This window comes from Lemur catta, chromosome 7 (assembly GCF_020740605.2).
Source record: "Lemur catta isolate mLemCat1 chromosome 7, mLemCat1.pri, whole genome shotgun sequence".
In the NCBI taxonomy this organism is placed as follows: Eukaryota; Metazoa; Chordata; class Mammalia; order Primates; family Lemuridae; genus Lemur; species Lemur catta.
Window position 1 is genome coordinate 40821434 of NC_059134.1, and position 17452 is coordinate 40838885.

Below are 17452 nucleotides of genomic sequence, written 5' to 3' on the forward strand. Positions count from 1 at the left end.
AGACCTCTGAGACCATCTCTGGCCCTAAACCACAGCTCAACTTTCCCTCTGCTCAAAGATGCTTCCTTCCCCTCCTTTCCTCAGATGTAGATCCCAAGGGCACTCTTTAATACACATCCTTATGCTGACATCTTAGCGTCAGCTCCACAGTGGACCTGAACTACAACACTACTTTAGGTTTCACTGTGTTGCAGAATAATTTCCTGGAGAGAATAAAGATCTATCACCCCCGACAACATTATAATCCTTCTTTGCATGGTTATTCAGTGACGGGAGGAGACAGAAATGGTCAGGTGACTATCTCAGTTCCTAATGCATGGAATTATTGTTCCAAGCCCTGGTGAAAACATGTCTCTTTGAACACTAGAAGTCACAAGGACAAGAAGCAAACATCTAGCCTTTGGCATGATAGATGACTCCCAGTTCCACTTCTGGATTTCCTGGAATGATGTGTTTTGCCTCTGAGAGGAACTGTATTATATCCAGAGCAATTGACTCTCACGTACTGTGCAAATGTAATATCATGCTGCCCTTCGAAAAACTCTTGTTCAGTAGCTTCTAAACTTCAGCACACATATATCACTAATAATTCTACTGCAAGTTATTTTCCTAATTTATAATTATCTAGAACTGTGAATAATACATATCTCTCTGATACAAGGTTGGAAAAATTATAGTTTATTAAAGTATTATTCAGCAATAAAAAGCAATGAAGGTCTGGTACATGGAGCAAGATAGATGAAACTCACAAACGTCAGGTTGGGGAAAGGAAGCCAGATCAAGGGAAAACATACTGTACCATATCATTTTTATTCATTACAAAAATATGCCAAACTGCACTCTGGTTACAGAACTCAGAAAGTTGTACACTCTGGTGGGGAGTGAAAATTGTCTGGAAAGTTCCAGACATGAGAGAATGTTATGGGAATGTTCTACATCTCATTTTGGGTGATAATTACATAGGTGTATAAAATTGTTCAAAGTTACCGAAGTGAAGACCTAAGATCTCTGCATTTTATTGCATCTATTATATAGTGAGGACAACTGAGTAGGAGACAAGAAGCTGGAAAAGTGAGAACCATGTTAATAAACTCTAGAAAGCTGAATCCTTGATGGCAGGGAGAAAAGCAAGACAACAGCTCAATCCACATGCAGAATCAAAAGGGGTCAAGATTTTGTGACACCAGTTACCTCTGGAGTTGGGAGTGAAAATGAGGCTAAACACAAGAGGTTTGTTGAAAACCTATTTGAGACTTTGTTATTTGCTGGGGTGAGCTCCATCAAATTAGCATCAGGATGACTGCTTTATACACACCTCAGCAGTAGACCCGATGTTCTTGCTCTTGTATTCCTGGTGAGAACTGGTGATTACTAAAATTAGGTGATAGTATTAGATTGCAGATATGGCAGTGCAGAGAAATAAAAGAATTCTGAAAAGTCTCTGAAGATGGTAGCCTGGCTCACATTCCAATTTTGAATGTTAGATGCTGCATCTCTGCTTGTTCTCCTTCAGCAACATCACAATCTCTTCCCAGGCAGATCGATGCCCTGGGAATCCTAGGACAAAAAAAATCTTGCCCTGTGATAGACACGAAACAGAAGCACTCAGATAATTTTTGGAAAATATTTCTCCTATTTCACTCCTACGTTTCTACCAGGCTTCTTCCAGATGTTAGACTTGTGTTTAATAAGCAATCCTTCCAATAAATCAGGTCTTTTTCACCCGAAAAGTCTTTATACATGTTTGGGTTCAGATTACAATTTAGAAGGTAAATTACAATATGAAGGTAAACAACATTATACAGACAAATTTACACCAACTTTCATAAGCTTTTACTTTTAAGGAATGAAGGTGATGTTGAGCCCATCTCTTGACAGCTGTAGTCTATGTATAATGCCCCCATTTCCTTAAAACTCACGAGGTCGCAAATCAAGTTACCAATATTAAATTTCAAACAACAAAAAAAGTCAGCACTATATATACAAAAATGAAATGTTACCTCAGATATCCAAGTCCAATAATGAAATCTGAAATCGTTTGCCTCACTAAATTATAAGAAATTAGAAATGGCAGGGGAAATGAAGTTTGCCACCCGAGGCTAAGGCTACAAGTAAAAAGGTAGTCACATGTTCCCAAAGAACCTTTTCAGTAGCCAGCTGCTGGTTCCAAGGAGCCCTTGGATGGGCAGAGTATGTGGTCCTTTCCCCCAAGTCCTGCTTTCCGTTGCTGACCCCTATGTCATTTTCTTAAGAAGACACTGCTCCTTCCTGTTTAGGAGACTTGGGAGGAACTCCCGGATCGCGACGTGGGCACGGATTCCCTCCTGGACACGGGGTGAGGACTCCTGGACAGGGGCCCGTACCTGGACCTCAAGAGAGATCTGGACACCGAGGAGGACTTGGACTTTCGCGCCCAGCTGGATCTGGAGGGCGACAGAGAGCGAGCGCGGGACCCAGCGGCTGCAGCGCGACCGGCTGCGGGAACGGGACCGGCCCGGACTCCGCGACAGGCCCCGGCGACGCCGCCTCGGGCTGCGGCCACGGGGTCTGTAGCCGGCCCTGCCGCACCTGCGGGGCGACGGTCCCAGGCGGCTGCGGCGCGAGTCCCGGGGGTGGCCGTAGCACGCCCGGTGTGTGCTGCGCAGCTGGCGGCCGTCCCGGAGGTCCCCGTCCAAGGCGTCCTCGGAGTCCTGGGCGCCGCGCCTGTCGGGGAAGCGGACGAAGGCGAAGCCGAGCGCCTCCTTGGAGTAGGGGACCCGCGGGATGTACACGTCGCCGGCGCGCCCGTACTTCCGGAAGATGCGCCACAGCCCGTAAGGCGAGGTGCGGTGGGGCAGGTTGTCCACCTCGAGGGAGGTCACGCGGTCCACGTCCGCACGGGGGCGGCCGGAGCTCACGGCTCTGGGGGCGCCCGGCCGCGACTCCTCTTCTCCGCCGGGTGCCGTCCACGTGGGACGCTCGGAAAGGCCGGCGGGGGAGGCGCGGGCCAGCCCCGCGGCCCAGCGCACCTGAGCCACGCTCAAAAGCTCCCAACTGCAGGTGAAAGTATTGCAGGACCCAAAGAGGTTTCCTCTCGGTAGCGGGACTCCAGATGCAGCCCCAGGTCCCGGATCCTGGCTTCGTACCTGGGCAGCGTCCTAATCTAATCAGCACTCAGCTAATGTGATCACAGGGTTGGTCCCCGGTTTGACCTTTCGTTCCATCCATGCCCCTCCCTTATATTTTAAATTTTTAACCAATCTTAAAACAAAATTAAGGGGTTGAAAATCCAGGAATGGGAAAAGGCAATCCATGCAAATATTAAACAGTAGCAATCTCTACAGTAGCAATATTAATATCAAATGTATTGATAGGATCAAAGAGGGACATTTTATTTACAATCATTGAGAGAAAAATTTACAAGGGACGTATTATAGCGATGAACTTTATGCACCTAACCACATAGCACTGACACATAGAAAACCAAGACTGAGAGGTGTAAGGTAAAACTGAAAAATCTGGAGTCAAAATGGGAGGTTTTATTATTATTATTTTTTTAACACATTTCTCTCAGAAAACAAAAGAGCACAGAAGAAAATTAATACTGCTAGAATAATTTGCACTGCCAACTTAACTTTGATCATATAACCCACACCAATCAAAAATCAAATGGAAAATGCTTTTCAATACATTGATAATACTTGTAAAATACAGGACTACAAAATAAATATCAATTAAAATTCCATAGAATCAATGTCTTGAGCACAACCTTGACAACAATGAAATCAGATTGAAAATGAACCATACAAAAACTTAATGCAACCGTATTTACATGAAAATTAATGTCTACAAATGTATTGATCTTTATGTGCAATTCAAGCAGCTAGTAATAACAAACCAAAATCAGAAACACAATTATGCAAAAGTTAAAAATAATGATAAAATGAGAAATAAACACAAGGGACAATGATTACAAAAATGAAGATGATTCATAAAACTGAAATCTAATACTTTAAAAAAATAAAGAACTGGCACTGCTGATGAAGAAAAGAAGTTTCTAGAACTGGGGAGGAAATATATATAATGAGTCTGGAGCATCTTGCAATGATGGAAAATGAGGACGTGGGAAATTTAACAAATAAAATCATGGATGAGCTTATGCCAGAGGGGTACAGGAACCGAGAAAACACCTCCCATTGCCGAATCTTGAACAAGTTGAGCAACAAAATAAATAAAGTGGTGTTGAATTATAATCAAAAGTACAAAATAAGTATCTATGAATTCACACTGGTATATATGAATGATTAAATAAAGTAACAAATTGAGGAGAGGAGACAAAACTCTCCTGCAGAAGAATTGTAAGTTAATTAAATTAATGAAAAAGTTGCCTATTTTGAAAATGTAATATAGCCTTATGTAGATAGAATCATACTTTATGTATTTTAATGTATTGTGAGTTATTTTCCTCAATTATATTGTTCTGTATAGCTGTAGTTTGCTTGTTTTCCTTGCTGGAATATATTCAGTGGTATAAATGATTCTGTTGTTGACATGCATTTGGGTTGTTTCTACTTTTGGCATCTTACAAACAATGTTGCTCTGAACATGCACATGTACACTGGACCTCATGTGTACTCACACCCATGAATGGATCTCTTGGTCATAGATGACCATCATCCTTCCCTATCCTCTAGGTTCAATTTACTCTGCATAGAGTAACTCATTTAATCCTCACAATAACCTTTAAGAAAAATCTCATTATCTCTAATTTTCAGGTGAGAAAACTGAGTCACGGAGACATTAAGTCATTTGCTCCAGGTGATAGAGGTAGCAAGCCTAAGAGTCAAGTGTTTAAACAAGGATCTCCACTATGATTCCTTAAAAAAAAGACAAAGAAGAATGACTTCTCCCTTATCAAACTGTGATATTTGAGTTGAAATGAACAATAATCTAAGTACAGAACTGAGAGGCCAGAGACAGATATATGCACAGTTAACCCTTGAACAAGGAGGATGTTAGGCGTGCTGAAACCTGCACAGTTTAAAATCTGAGTCTAACTTTTGATTCCCCAAAAAACTTAACCATTAATAGCTTACATTTGAACAGTCAGTTACGATATATTTTGTATATTTATTATATACTATATTCTTACAATAAAGTAAGCTACAGAAATAAAATATTAAGGAAGAGAAAATACATCTACAGTAATTTGCTGTATTTATTGATACCATAAGTTTACATCGTCTGTTTAAAAGATAAATCTGTCTGAAATGTCGGGTAACTGCAGATGCCGTCCTCAGTCTAAGGTACATATCAAGTAATTCTACTTTTTCTTGTAACATCATGACTTTTCTTTGCTTTTTGGAAACACTTGCAGCATCAATAGTGGTGCTTACTATGGGTACCATGGTGTTACTCATGCTTTGTGGTATTGCACCAAACATGATGAAAACTACTCCAGGTGTGTAAAGGTCCTTTTTATGCAATTTACTGAAGAGAGGAACTGCTCATGTGGAGATGACTGGAGTCACGTGGTAGATAAGCAGATACTTTCAACACCTGAGTTCACTGCAACAACAAGAGGGTGTGGTTACCAAATTATTATAGTAGTACAGTATGTGCCACAGTTAATTTCATGCAGTTATGATTTAATACTGTATCTTTTTTTACATTTCTTTCTACTATGAATGGTACAATGTATGGTCTGTGTTTGTGTGCCAAAGTTTTGATAAATTTTAAGTTTTCATAATAGGTTTTTCTATATTTTATGCAGAAAATGATAAAATAGTGTAGTATGTACATATAATTTATTCATTCATGACATACCTTTTTCTTAATTTTTTCACTATTTTGAATCTGCAACATCAACTGTGGGTTTTTTCAAATTGTCCCAAATTTCCAAAAAATTCAGGAAATTGTCCTAAATTTCAAAAAAATTTCCAATATATTTATTGAAAATTATCCATGTATGAGAGGACCCATGCAATTCAAATCTGAGTTGTTCAAGGCTCAACTATATATGTGGGAATCTTTATATAATGAAGCTGGCATACAGGGGGAGAAATGACTACTCAATAGGTAATACTGGTATTGACCCTTTTCCTAGAAAAAGAAAAAGAAAAATACAGCTCCACCTCACACCACTTACATATATAAATTGGAGATGAATAAAAGACTGAGTGTACAAAACAGAACTTTAAGACCCTTAGGGAACATATTGAAGAATGTCTTTATGATTTTAAGGTGGGGAACACATCTTACAGAAGAACTAACACACAAACAATGATGGAAATGTCTAATATATTTAACTGATTCCAATGTAATGATGACATAAAAAATTAAAAGACAAATACAGGCTAGAACAATGTTTTATCAGACCTAGAATAGACAATGAAAAAGTATCCTGAAAACTTCTATGGAACAATAAAAAAATAGTCAATCCAAAAGAAGAAGACCAAGCCTTGGAACAGACAACTCACAAAAGAAGAAATCCAAATGGCCAATAAATTTAAGGAGAAATGCAAGATCTCTAGTAATTTGGGAAATGCAGTGAGATACCATTTTTTACCAATTGAGATTAGGAAAAGTGAGAAGGCCTGACAATATTAAAATCCCCAGGATAGGGGGAACCAGAGCTGCCACTGGAAATGGAGATAGAATTTGTAGACCAATCTAGCTGTTCCAAGAAAAGTTGAAAATGAATATACATATAACCAAGGAATACTAGTTCTATACGCAAAGCTATTCAATAAAGTACTATTTGAGATAACAAAGATGTGGAAAAATCTCCTTGTCCATCAGTGCGGGAATCGATAAAATGAATAATTGCACAGATCTAGTTGACTCTGTTGGACTCACTAGAACCTATGTATGTTAAATACAGCAATGTGTTCAGATGTTGTAACACTGAATTTTTAAATAGGTGGAGGGGAGTGATGAATAGATAAAAGCACACATGACATGTTACTTTTGGCTGCGTAGACTTATGAATATAAACTTGAAGAATATGCACTGAAACCAGGATTGTAGTTTTTGAGAAATAGAGAGAAGCCTAGGAATAGGGATATAGCAGAGAAAACAAATAAGGCTCTATACTTGCCTTTATATAATTTAAATTATCAATGTCCCTTGCTTTTCCAAAATAGAGTACAAAAGAACAAAAAGTTATTATCAGACATGGGCAAACAGCTGGCTCTGGGTATCATTTACCACAAGAATGGTCCAAATTGAATGTGTCCAAATTGAGTGTGTCTGCAGGAAGTAACACAGAATTCCAAATACAATTGCTTAAAGAACCCCCTCTACAACGACCCTCAACTCCCTGACCTTTCCAGAAGACCATTTACAAACTAATTTAGCTGTACCATTGCTTGCCCTTGTTGGGCAAGAGAATGCAACAAAGTTATGAAAGATTAGTAGATATGTATTAATGGGAGTACAATAGGAGAAATATTTTCCAAAAATTATTTGGTGCTTCTGTTTCATGTCTATCACAGGGCAAGATTTTTTTTGTCCTAGGATTCCCAGGGCATCGATCTGCCTGGGAAGAGATTGTGATGTTGCTGAAGGAGAACAAGCAGAGATGCAGCTTCTAACATTCAAAATTGGAATGTGAGCCAGGCTACCATCTTCAGAAACTTTTCAGAATTCTCTCTATTTCTCTGCCATATCCGCAATCCACCTAATTTTAGTAACCACCAGTTCTCACCAGGAATACAAGAGCAAGAACATCGGGTCTACTGCTGAGGTGTGTATAAAGCAGTCATCCTCATGCTAATTTGATGGAGCTCACCCCAGCAAATAACAAAGTCTCAAATAGGTTTTCAACAAACCTCTTGTGTTTAGCCTCATTTTCACTCCCAACTCCAGAGGTAACTGGTGTCACAAAATCTTGACCCCTTTTGATTCTGCATGTGGATTGAGCTGCTGTCTTGCTTTTCTCCCTGCCAACAAGGATTCAGCTTTCTAGGGTTTATTAACATGGTTCTCACTTTTCTACTTTCTTATCTTGTCTCCTATTCAGTTTTCTTCACTATAGAATAGATGCAATAAAACGCAGAGATCTTAGGTCTTCACTTCAGTGACTTTGAACAATTTTATACACCTATGTAATTATCACCCAAAATGAGATGTAGAACATTCCCCACAGACCCCCAAAATTCTCTGATTCCTGGAACTTTTCAGGAAATTCTCACTCCCCACCAGTGTGCAACTTTCTGAGTTCTAAGACCAGAGCGTAGTTTTCTAATGTATAAAAATGATATGATACAGTATATTTTCCCTTGATTTGGCTTCTTTTCCCCAACCTGATGTTTGTGAGATTCATCTATTTTATTACATGTTCCAGCAGTTTATTCCTTTATATTGCTCAACAATATTTTAATGAACTATGTTTTTCCACTCTTGTGTTCAGAGACGTATGTACTGTTCACAGTTCTGGATTATTATAAATTAGGTAAATAGGAGTAGAATTGCTAAGGATAGATGTGTGCTTAAGCTTAGAAGACAATAAGCAAGCCTTTTCAAAGGGGAAGTATGATTTTACATTCACACAAGCAATGTATGTGAGTGTCAATTGCTCTAAACATGATACTGTTCCTCTCAGAGCCAGAATACATGGTTCCAGGAAATGCAGGAGTAGCACTGGGAGTCATCTATTGTGCCAAAGGAGATGTTTGCTTTTGGCCAGGCGACCCACCCCCAGTCTTCCTGCCCTGACTCCAGGTGCTCAGCTGCTGGCTGGCTGCTGGCCCAGGCTCAGTGGGGTCCATAAGCATCTGGCCTTACCCTCCTTTCCACAGCTGACAGTCCTCGGGTTGCAGGATGTACACAAAGGCATCCAGGAAAAAGGTCACCCTGGGTTTCCGCACCTGCACCAAGAGGCCACTTTACTGTAATTGATCCAAGGCAGGGTCATGAAATTGATGGCCTCCGCGTAGTTGAAACCATGGTTGAAGCCAGCATGGTAGTCGTAGGAAAGGTCACCATGAACTCTCCAGCCTCCTGAGTCATGCGACTGAAGGGAATCCCATTGTTCTTGAGGACAGTGGGCGAGATGAGAGCCACCTTGTGCCTCAGGAAGGCCTCACAGCCCCTGGCACTGCCCGGGAAAAGCATCCGGGCCAGGCGTTCCAGGCGCAGGCCATGTTCTGGGGGCACTGCGTACCAGGTTTTGGGCTCCCCAAAGTGCAGGTAGTTGATGCTGTAAAGGTCCATGTCCTCCGTGTGCCACGCAAAGGTGGTCTTCCACATGCCAAAGTACAGGTAGGGTGTGTTGACGCCTTCGATGACAACTCCACATTCCTGCTCCAATAGGTCCTAAATTGTTCCCAGGTGCCCAAGGTTCCATTGTTTAGTGTTTTCATCAAACAAGGAGCCACTGACATCAGCACCATAAATTGGCGAATCACAGCGACTCTTCCAGTATTTTCTCTCCAAATCTTCAAAATTCAGGTGTGGTGGAGTCCGATATTTTTCACTGTTTGCCAAGCAGCGATACTGCCCCAGGGTCATGGCTTTCTTCTTTTTGTGGTATTGAGTAAACACCCCTGCCTGCCCAGAGGCCACCTGCTGGAGAGGAGTGGCTATTAAGATGTCACTGATGTCATCATAGGTCTGTCTGGCTTTCCACTCCTTGGGTGGAATTACTGTGGCTAGGCCAGCTCAGTGTGCACCTTCAAATTCCATGTAAGCAAAATATTTGTTGAAGTCTGTAAATTCTTCCATGGTTAGGTAAAATGTCATGATTATAAAACTTGTGTTATGGGTACCAGAGTGCTCAGACTTCATGGCATCAATATAATAAGCAGCAGACTCCCAAGTTCTTAGATATGTTCTAGATACCAGAAAATGTTAGGAAGTAATTTATTTTCCTTATTTTCTTAAGTGTTATGGTTTATCTGTGAAGGAGTAACTCAGACTTGAACTTTTGAACAAATAATTCCCAGGCTTGCTGATTTGTCAGAGGGACTCTAGTCAGCATTTTTTTGCCCAAGGAAATAGAATATCTCCCAGTAGAGCAGGCCCCAAAGCAAGTCCTGGCTCAGCCTGCAGCTCTGTGAAGTTCCTCAGTGGGGTTGTCACTGTCTCTAAGGCCTCTCCTGATTCTCACGTTTGGGTGTATGAGTAGCTCCTAATCCCACTGTACTGGAAGTCTCTTCAAAGAAGTTGAGACACTAAACCTAAGGAAAAGAATTCAGAATTCTTGAAAGTAATTGTATGACAAAAGAAACACCAAGCTAGCATTAGGCTAAACCAAATTGGAATGACAATGCTAATAACAGAATTCTAGGCAAATTATAAGACAGAAAAAGAAGAAAATCTATTTTATCTGAAATAAAAAAAAATCAAGTTTCAGAAAATAAGTACATTAAGCCCTCTAGCCAAGAAATTGGATAAATTAACATCAAGGAAAAATTATAGAAGATAAAAACGAACATACAAGCCAAAACAATTGTAACAGAAAACATAACACCTAATAGGAATGATGGTGAAACCAGAACTGATTCTTTGGAAAGACTGTGAAAAGTGAAAAACCCATAAGCAGGAAGAGAAAAGAGAAAATATAAACAAGCCATATTATGATAAAGTAGGAGACATTGCTAAAAATGTACTGGAGCTTTTGTTAAAGTGTAATTGAATCTTAATGAACAACTTGGTGGTAATAATTTTCTCAAAAAGCATTATGGAGATACCTTAAACAGATTCAAGTAGACCTACCATTCGATCCAGCAATCCCATTATTGGGCATCTACCCAAAGGAACAAAAGTCATTCTATGACAAAGACACCTGTACCTGAATGTCTATAGCAGCACAATTCACAATTGCAAAGATGTGAAAACAACCCAAATGCCCATCAATTCATGAATGGATTAGTAAATTGTGGTATATGTATACAATGGAATATTACTCAGCTATAAGAAATAACGGTGATACGACATCTCTTTGGTTCTCCTGGAGAGAGTTGGAACCCATTATATTAAGTGAAGTATCCCAAGAATGGAAAAACAAGCATCACATGTACTCACCAGAAAATTGGTTTCCCTGATCATCACCTAAATGCACATTTGGGAATGATACCAATTGGATATCAGACTGAGGTGGGGGGTAAGGGGAGGGGATGGGGGTATAACTACATGATGAGTGCAATGCGCACTGTCTGGGGAATGGGCACACTTGGAGCTCTGACTCGGGGGGATGGGTGGTACATAGGCAACGTATGTAACCTGAACTTTTGTGCCTCCATAATAAGCTGAAATTTTAAAAAAAGCATATTCAGATAATAAAAAAAAAATAAAATAAAGAATGTTAGGAAAAAAAAAAGTACAAATATCCAAAAGTGGTTCAACAGAGAAACAAAGTGACTTACCTTCCACCAACAAAATCCAAATTCCAGATGACTATATGCCAGGCCCACACAGAGAGAAGGTTTCCTCTTGGCACCTACACTCCAAAGGAAGCTGTTGATCCAATGATCCTGGCTTTATACCTGGCCAATATTCTAATCCTATGAGTGCCCACCTAATGTAATCACAGGGCTAGGTTCCTGGTGTGATATCTCACTTTATCTATGTCCTTTTTGATTAACAAAAAACAATTTTAAAAGAACTAAGAGGCTGAAAATTAAGAGTCAGGAAAAGGCAAAACAGGACAAATATTAAGTAAAAGAAACCTGGGATAGCAAAATAATATCAAATGTATTTATAGAATCAAAGAGGGACATTTTGTAGTTATCAAACAGAAAAACTCAATAGGAACATATTTCAGTGGTGAACTTTATGCAACTAACCATATAGCACTGAGACAGAAAACCAAGACTGTTAGAAGGTAAAACGGATTATTCTGCAATAATGGTAGGAGTTTTTTATTTTTTTGATACCATTTTCTCTGAAATTGATAGAACAGAGAAAAAAATTAATAAAGCTATAAAAGTTTGAAAAAAAAACTTCACAAATTTGACTATATAACCTCCAACAACCGCAAAGTAAATGCAAAATTCTTTTCAATACATATAAAACATTTATAAAAATTTATCAGTATAGGACAATATAAATATCAATAAAATTCCATAGAATTAATATATTGAGCACATTCTTGACCACAATGCAATAAAATTTAAAGTCAACATTTAAAACTTAACCCAACCATAATTATTTGAAAATTAATATCCACATTTGTAAAACTCCATTCATCTTTATGTCTAACTCCAGTGGTTAGTAAAAAAAAAAAACAAAACAAAATTATGCAAAAGAAAATGAAACATAGAAGTAATTAATGACAAATAAAAATGGAAAACAAATATATACAGAAAGAGATTATCAATAAAACTGAAATCTGATACTTTTAAAGAAAAATAAAATAAAGAATTTACAATACTGCTGAGTGAAAGAAAGATGTTTCTAGGAATAGCAGGAAATATATAAAATGAGCCTGGAGCATCTTGTAGTGCTTGAAAATAAGATTGTACTTAATACAAATAAACAAAACATTGATAGGGTATGCCAAAGGGGCACAGCTCCCAATGGCTAAAGCCTGAACAAATTGGGCAAAAATATAAAGTAGTATTGGATTACAATCTAAAGTACAAAATAATATCTGAGTTCATATTAATGTAAATAAATGATTGAATACATTAACAAATTGGAGAGAAGAGGCAACTCTCTCTTGCAGCAGAATTCCAAATAAATTATACAGATACTCCACCCTAAAGAAGGGAAAGAATAGCCCCGCTCCTCTTAAAAAATATTTTTATTTTCCATTGAGAAATAAAAATTTTATATATTTGTGGTGTATAATGTGATCTTTTGATATACATATACACTGTGGAATAGCTAAATGAATTTAGTGAATATATGCATTATCTTACTTATGTGTTTTTTTGGTGAGAACACTTAAATCCACTCTCTTAGCAATTGTCAAGTATACAATACATTATGACTAACTATAGTCACCATGATATACAATAAATCTTCAGAATTTATTCCTCATCTGTAACTGAAATTTAGTACCCATTGGCCAACATTTCCTCAATGTCCCCACCCCTCAGCTCCTGGTAACCACCATTATATTCTCTGCTGAGTTTGACTCTTTTTGATTCCACATATAAATGAGTGCATGCAGTATTCGTTCTCCTATGTGGCTTATTTAACTTAGCATACTGTCTTCCACATTGATCCATGTTGTTTCAATGACAGGATTTCATTCTTTTTAAAGGCTGAATAGTATTCCATTGTATATATAAATTATTAGCCATAATTTATCTTTCCATGTAGAAAATAGATCGTGGATAAAAGCCCTTCACATAACTTGAAGGTCAAAAGAAAATTTGCTTTCTCATGATTTGCTACCAATTACATTTGAACCATGAAAGAGGAAACACTAATACTTTATTTGAACAAATTGTCATTTGAGACTTAGTATTAACTTATCAAACTTAGCAGAATTAATTTGTGTAAGTATTGAATCAAGTGAAATTAGTTTACATAGAGTACTTTACCTATACTATTCTATCGTGCAAATGAAATGGCTTATACCAAGTTTATATAAAGTTACTTTTATCTACAAGTGTAGAAATCTCATCTGTTTTGGATTTATATTATTCCCTGAAAGTATTGTGAATATTTAGAGAGAGTTTATAGAACTAATATCCGAGAAAACTGTTTGGTTTTCTCTTTGCCACATTTCTGTTATGTCACTTTTAGATGGGTCACTTGACCTCTGTCATTTTCAGTTTCTTCTTCTGTAAAATAGCAATAAAAATAATGATAATACCCACTAGTATTGTTATGAAGTTCAAATAGGGCCCTATCCATAGCACTTAGTAGGTGTAAATGAATACACCTTGGTACTTGAACAAAAAGTGATTGGTTACAATAGTTCTTTTTTTTCCCAACAAATTTTACCATCCTCTATTAAAAATAGACAGGATTTTCTGTTTTATTCTGCCATTTGTTTTTACAATCAAATAAATTTATTCATATACTTCTTAGACTAAACAATTAATTCAACAAATCTCAAACATCTATAATATATACCACTTCTTCATCGTTCATCTGTTGATGGTCACTTAGGTGGATACCATATCTTGGCTATTGTGAATAATGATGCAATTAACATGGGAGTGAAGATATCTCTTCAATACACTGATTTCATTTCCTTTGGATATGCAAATAAAATTGCAAGGGTCACACTAGGCTCAACAGACCAAACCAATATGAGTTTACTCACAGTAACTGAGCTCCAGTTAATTGCAGGATGTTCTGTAACCAATTAACCAGTTAAGTTGTAGCCAATTAAGCTGTCTCTATACCTCACTTCTGTTTACTATTATAAATGCTGCCAGATCGCCTTGTTGACCAGATTTGTCTGAATCTGTTTTGATTCTCGGACCTTCCCAATTTGTGAAGTACTATTTGTTTTGTTTTATTTTGCTCAAGTAAACTCTGCTAAATATAAAAGTCCAAGTTTTTTTTTTCTTCTTTTAACAGATTGTTATAGTCAGCAGGATCTCGAGCAGAACTCCAGGGATTCTTAGGAGCACCATGTAACCAGATGTAGTTAGTCTCTGCTAAGTCCACTATGCTTACTGTTTTCTTGCTGCATGGGGGATCATGGGTAAGTTCTTTCTTAGATTCCAAAGCTCCACAGATTTGTGCTTCGAGCTATCTGAGTTTGAGCAAATTTTTGATCCAGACTGGATTTGGAAGTTGATTTTAGAATCATGAATAAAAGATCTTTCTTTTTGCATTGAGCCCAAATCAGAGGTTAATTTGTGCTATGACAGAGCACACGACCTTGAGGTGGGTGCCAAGGGTTATTTCGTATTGTGAGAAAGCATATGACCTTTGAGGTTTGCAGTGTCTGACTGGATCAGACAGAAACTAGACTAGGAGACAGGGAGTTCATCTGGATCTAAGAAGTCTAGAATTCCTCCATCTGGAACTCCAGCCAATTTTATATACAGTACAAGGACTATGCTTTTCTAGAGAAATGGTGAACATTACCAAAGGTAATTTAGGATTACTGTGGCCACAGCGGGGGGAAGATTTAACCTAGATAAAACTGTTCACTTTCCAAGTGCATTACAAAAGAAAGAATCAATTTCAATAGGTACAGGAAAAAGTGATAAAATTTAACATCCTTTCATGATAAAAACTCAACAAACTGGGTATAGAAGGAACATACCTCAAAACAATAAAGACTACATATGACAAACTCACAGCTAGCATCATACTAAATGGGGAAAATTTGAAAGCCTTTTCTCTAAGATCTGGAACAAGACAAGGATACCCACTTTCACCACTTTTATTCAACATGGTACTGGAAGTCCTAGCTAAAGCAGTTAGACAAGAGAAAGAAATAAAGGGCATCCAAATTGGAAAGGAAGAAGTCAAACTGTCCTTGTTTGTAGATGACATGATCTTATATTCAGAGAAACATGATCTCTGCAAAAAAGACTCTCAGAATTGATAAACAAATTCAGTAAAGTTACAGGGTACAAAATCAACATACAAAAATCAGTAGGATTTTTATTTGCCAACAGCCAAACTATCTGAAAAAAGATATCAAGAAAACATTTTTATTTACAATAGCTACAAAAAGATTTAAAATACCTAGGAATAAACCAAAGAAGTGAGAGATTTCTACAATGAAAACTATAAAACACTGATAAAAGAAATTAAAAGGGACAAAAATAATGCAAAGATATTCCATGTTCATGAATTGAAAGAATAAATATTATTAAAATGTCCATACTACTCAAGCAATCTACAGATTCAATGCTATCCCTATCAAAATACCAATGAAATTCTTCACAGAAATGGAAAAAACAATCCTAAAATTCACATGGATCCACAAATGACTTTGAATAGCCAAAGCAATCCTGAACAAGAAGAACAAAGCTGGAGACGTCATATTACTTAACTTCAAAATATACTGCAAAACTATAGTAACCAAAACAGCTTGGTATTGGCATAAAAACAGATACATAAACCAATGGAACAGAACGGAGAACCCAGAAATAAATCCATGTGTTTACAGCAAACTCATTTTTGATAATATCACCAAGAGACAACCTACAGAATGGGAGAAAATATTTATAAACTAACCAGCAAGGGATTAATAACCAGAAGAAAAGCTTCCCCAGAAGTACACAACATTTTAGATGTGGACAGCTTTTCCCAAGTTGTCAGAATAAGGCTCCTCACCATAATGAGACACTCTTCTTAATTTTTCCTTCCTTATGCCTACCTCTTTTGCTTGGTAGGATAATGCTGTAACCAGACTTCTACACCCACTTGTTCTCATTCCCTGTTTTAGTTTAGCCAAGTCCTGCAATGCTAGATTACTTACTAGCTGAACAGGAAGGAGTTTGTGTATTTGCTAATACTTTTTGTTGCACATGGATAAAAATACATTGGATATTGCAGAGACTCAGTGACAAAAATTAATGAGCAGGCTATTTGGCTATTAATAAAAAGGATAGACTTCATCTGAGTCATTCTTTGAGTAATCAATTTTGGTTGGTTTGGTTCATAAGGACCCTGAGTAAGGAGTATACTTCAAATTCTTGGTATTATTCTCCTAATAGTCATAATAGTAGTCTCCCTGGTACACTGTATTCTCTCAAAAAGTCTTAAATGTCTATGTGCAGCCATTTGATTAATGATAAATGGTATCTCTCCAGCCTGTAATGACAAGAACTTCAATATATGATTATGGGGACACCATAACCTCTGAACAACCTGTTGAGAATGGAAACTCAAGATGATGGTGACTGGTGAGTAGAACTAATTCCCTAAATTTTGGTCATGCTCTTGATCACTTGGTGAGACTGTGACCAAAAGGGCTGAAATATTAAATAAAATTGTAAGAGGCCATTGATTTGGACTGGGCTCCCATGTTAGGCTCAACAGACCAAACCAATACAAAGTTTAATCACAGCAGCTGAGCTTCAGTTAATTGCAGGAGGTTCTGTAACCAATTAAGTCATAACCAATTAAGTTGTTTTTAATACCTCACTTCTGTTTATTTTATAAATGTTTCCAGATCACCTTGTTGGCTGGAGTCTTCTGAACCTGTTTTGGCTCTGAGGGCTACCTGATAAGAAGATTTCTTTTTTTTTTTTTTTTTTGCTTTGTTGTGTTGCTTTGTTCAAATAAACTCTACTAAATTTAAAAGTCTAAGGGTTTTTCCTTTTAACACCTGATAGTGAGGATTGCTGGGTCATATGGTAGTTCCATTTTGAATTTCATTAAAAACCTCGATAATAGCTATACTAACCTATATTCCCACCAACAGTGTGCAAGAGTTCTCTTTTCTCCATACTCTTGCTAACATTTGTTTCTTTTGACATTTTAGTAATAGCCATCTGAACAGGTGTAAGGTGATCTCAAAATGGTTTTGATTTGCATTTCCCTGATGATTAAAGATTTTGAGATTTTCATATACCTGTTGGCCATTTTAATATCTTCT

General features: G+C 37.7%; 1 long non-coding RNA gene and 1 pseudogene across 1 annotated transcript; both read right to left on the reverse strand.

Moving 5' to 3' along the window:
* Positions 1-657: 657 nt before the first annotated feature.
* On the reverse strand, positions 658-2739 carry LOC123642196. Its single transcript, XR_006736390.1, has 2 exons — positions 2001-2739; positions 658-1579 (listed from the first exon to the last, which is right to left on the reverse strand). It is a non-coding gene; the product is annotated as an uncharacterized LOC123642196 (long non-coding RNA).
* Positions 2740-8762: 6023 nt separating this feature from the next.
* On the reverse strand, positions 8763-9723 carry LOC123641995 (annotated as a pseudogene).
* Between the last annotated feature and the right edge of the window lie 7729 nt (positions 9724-17452).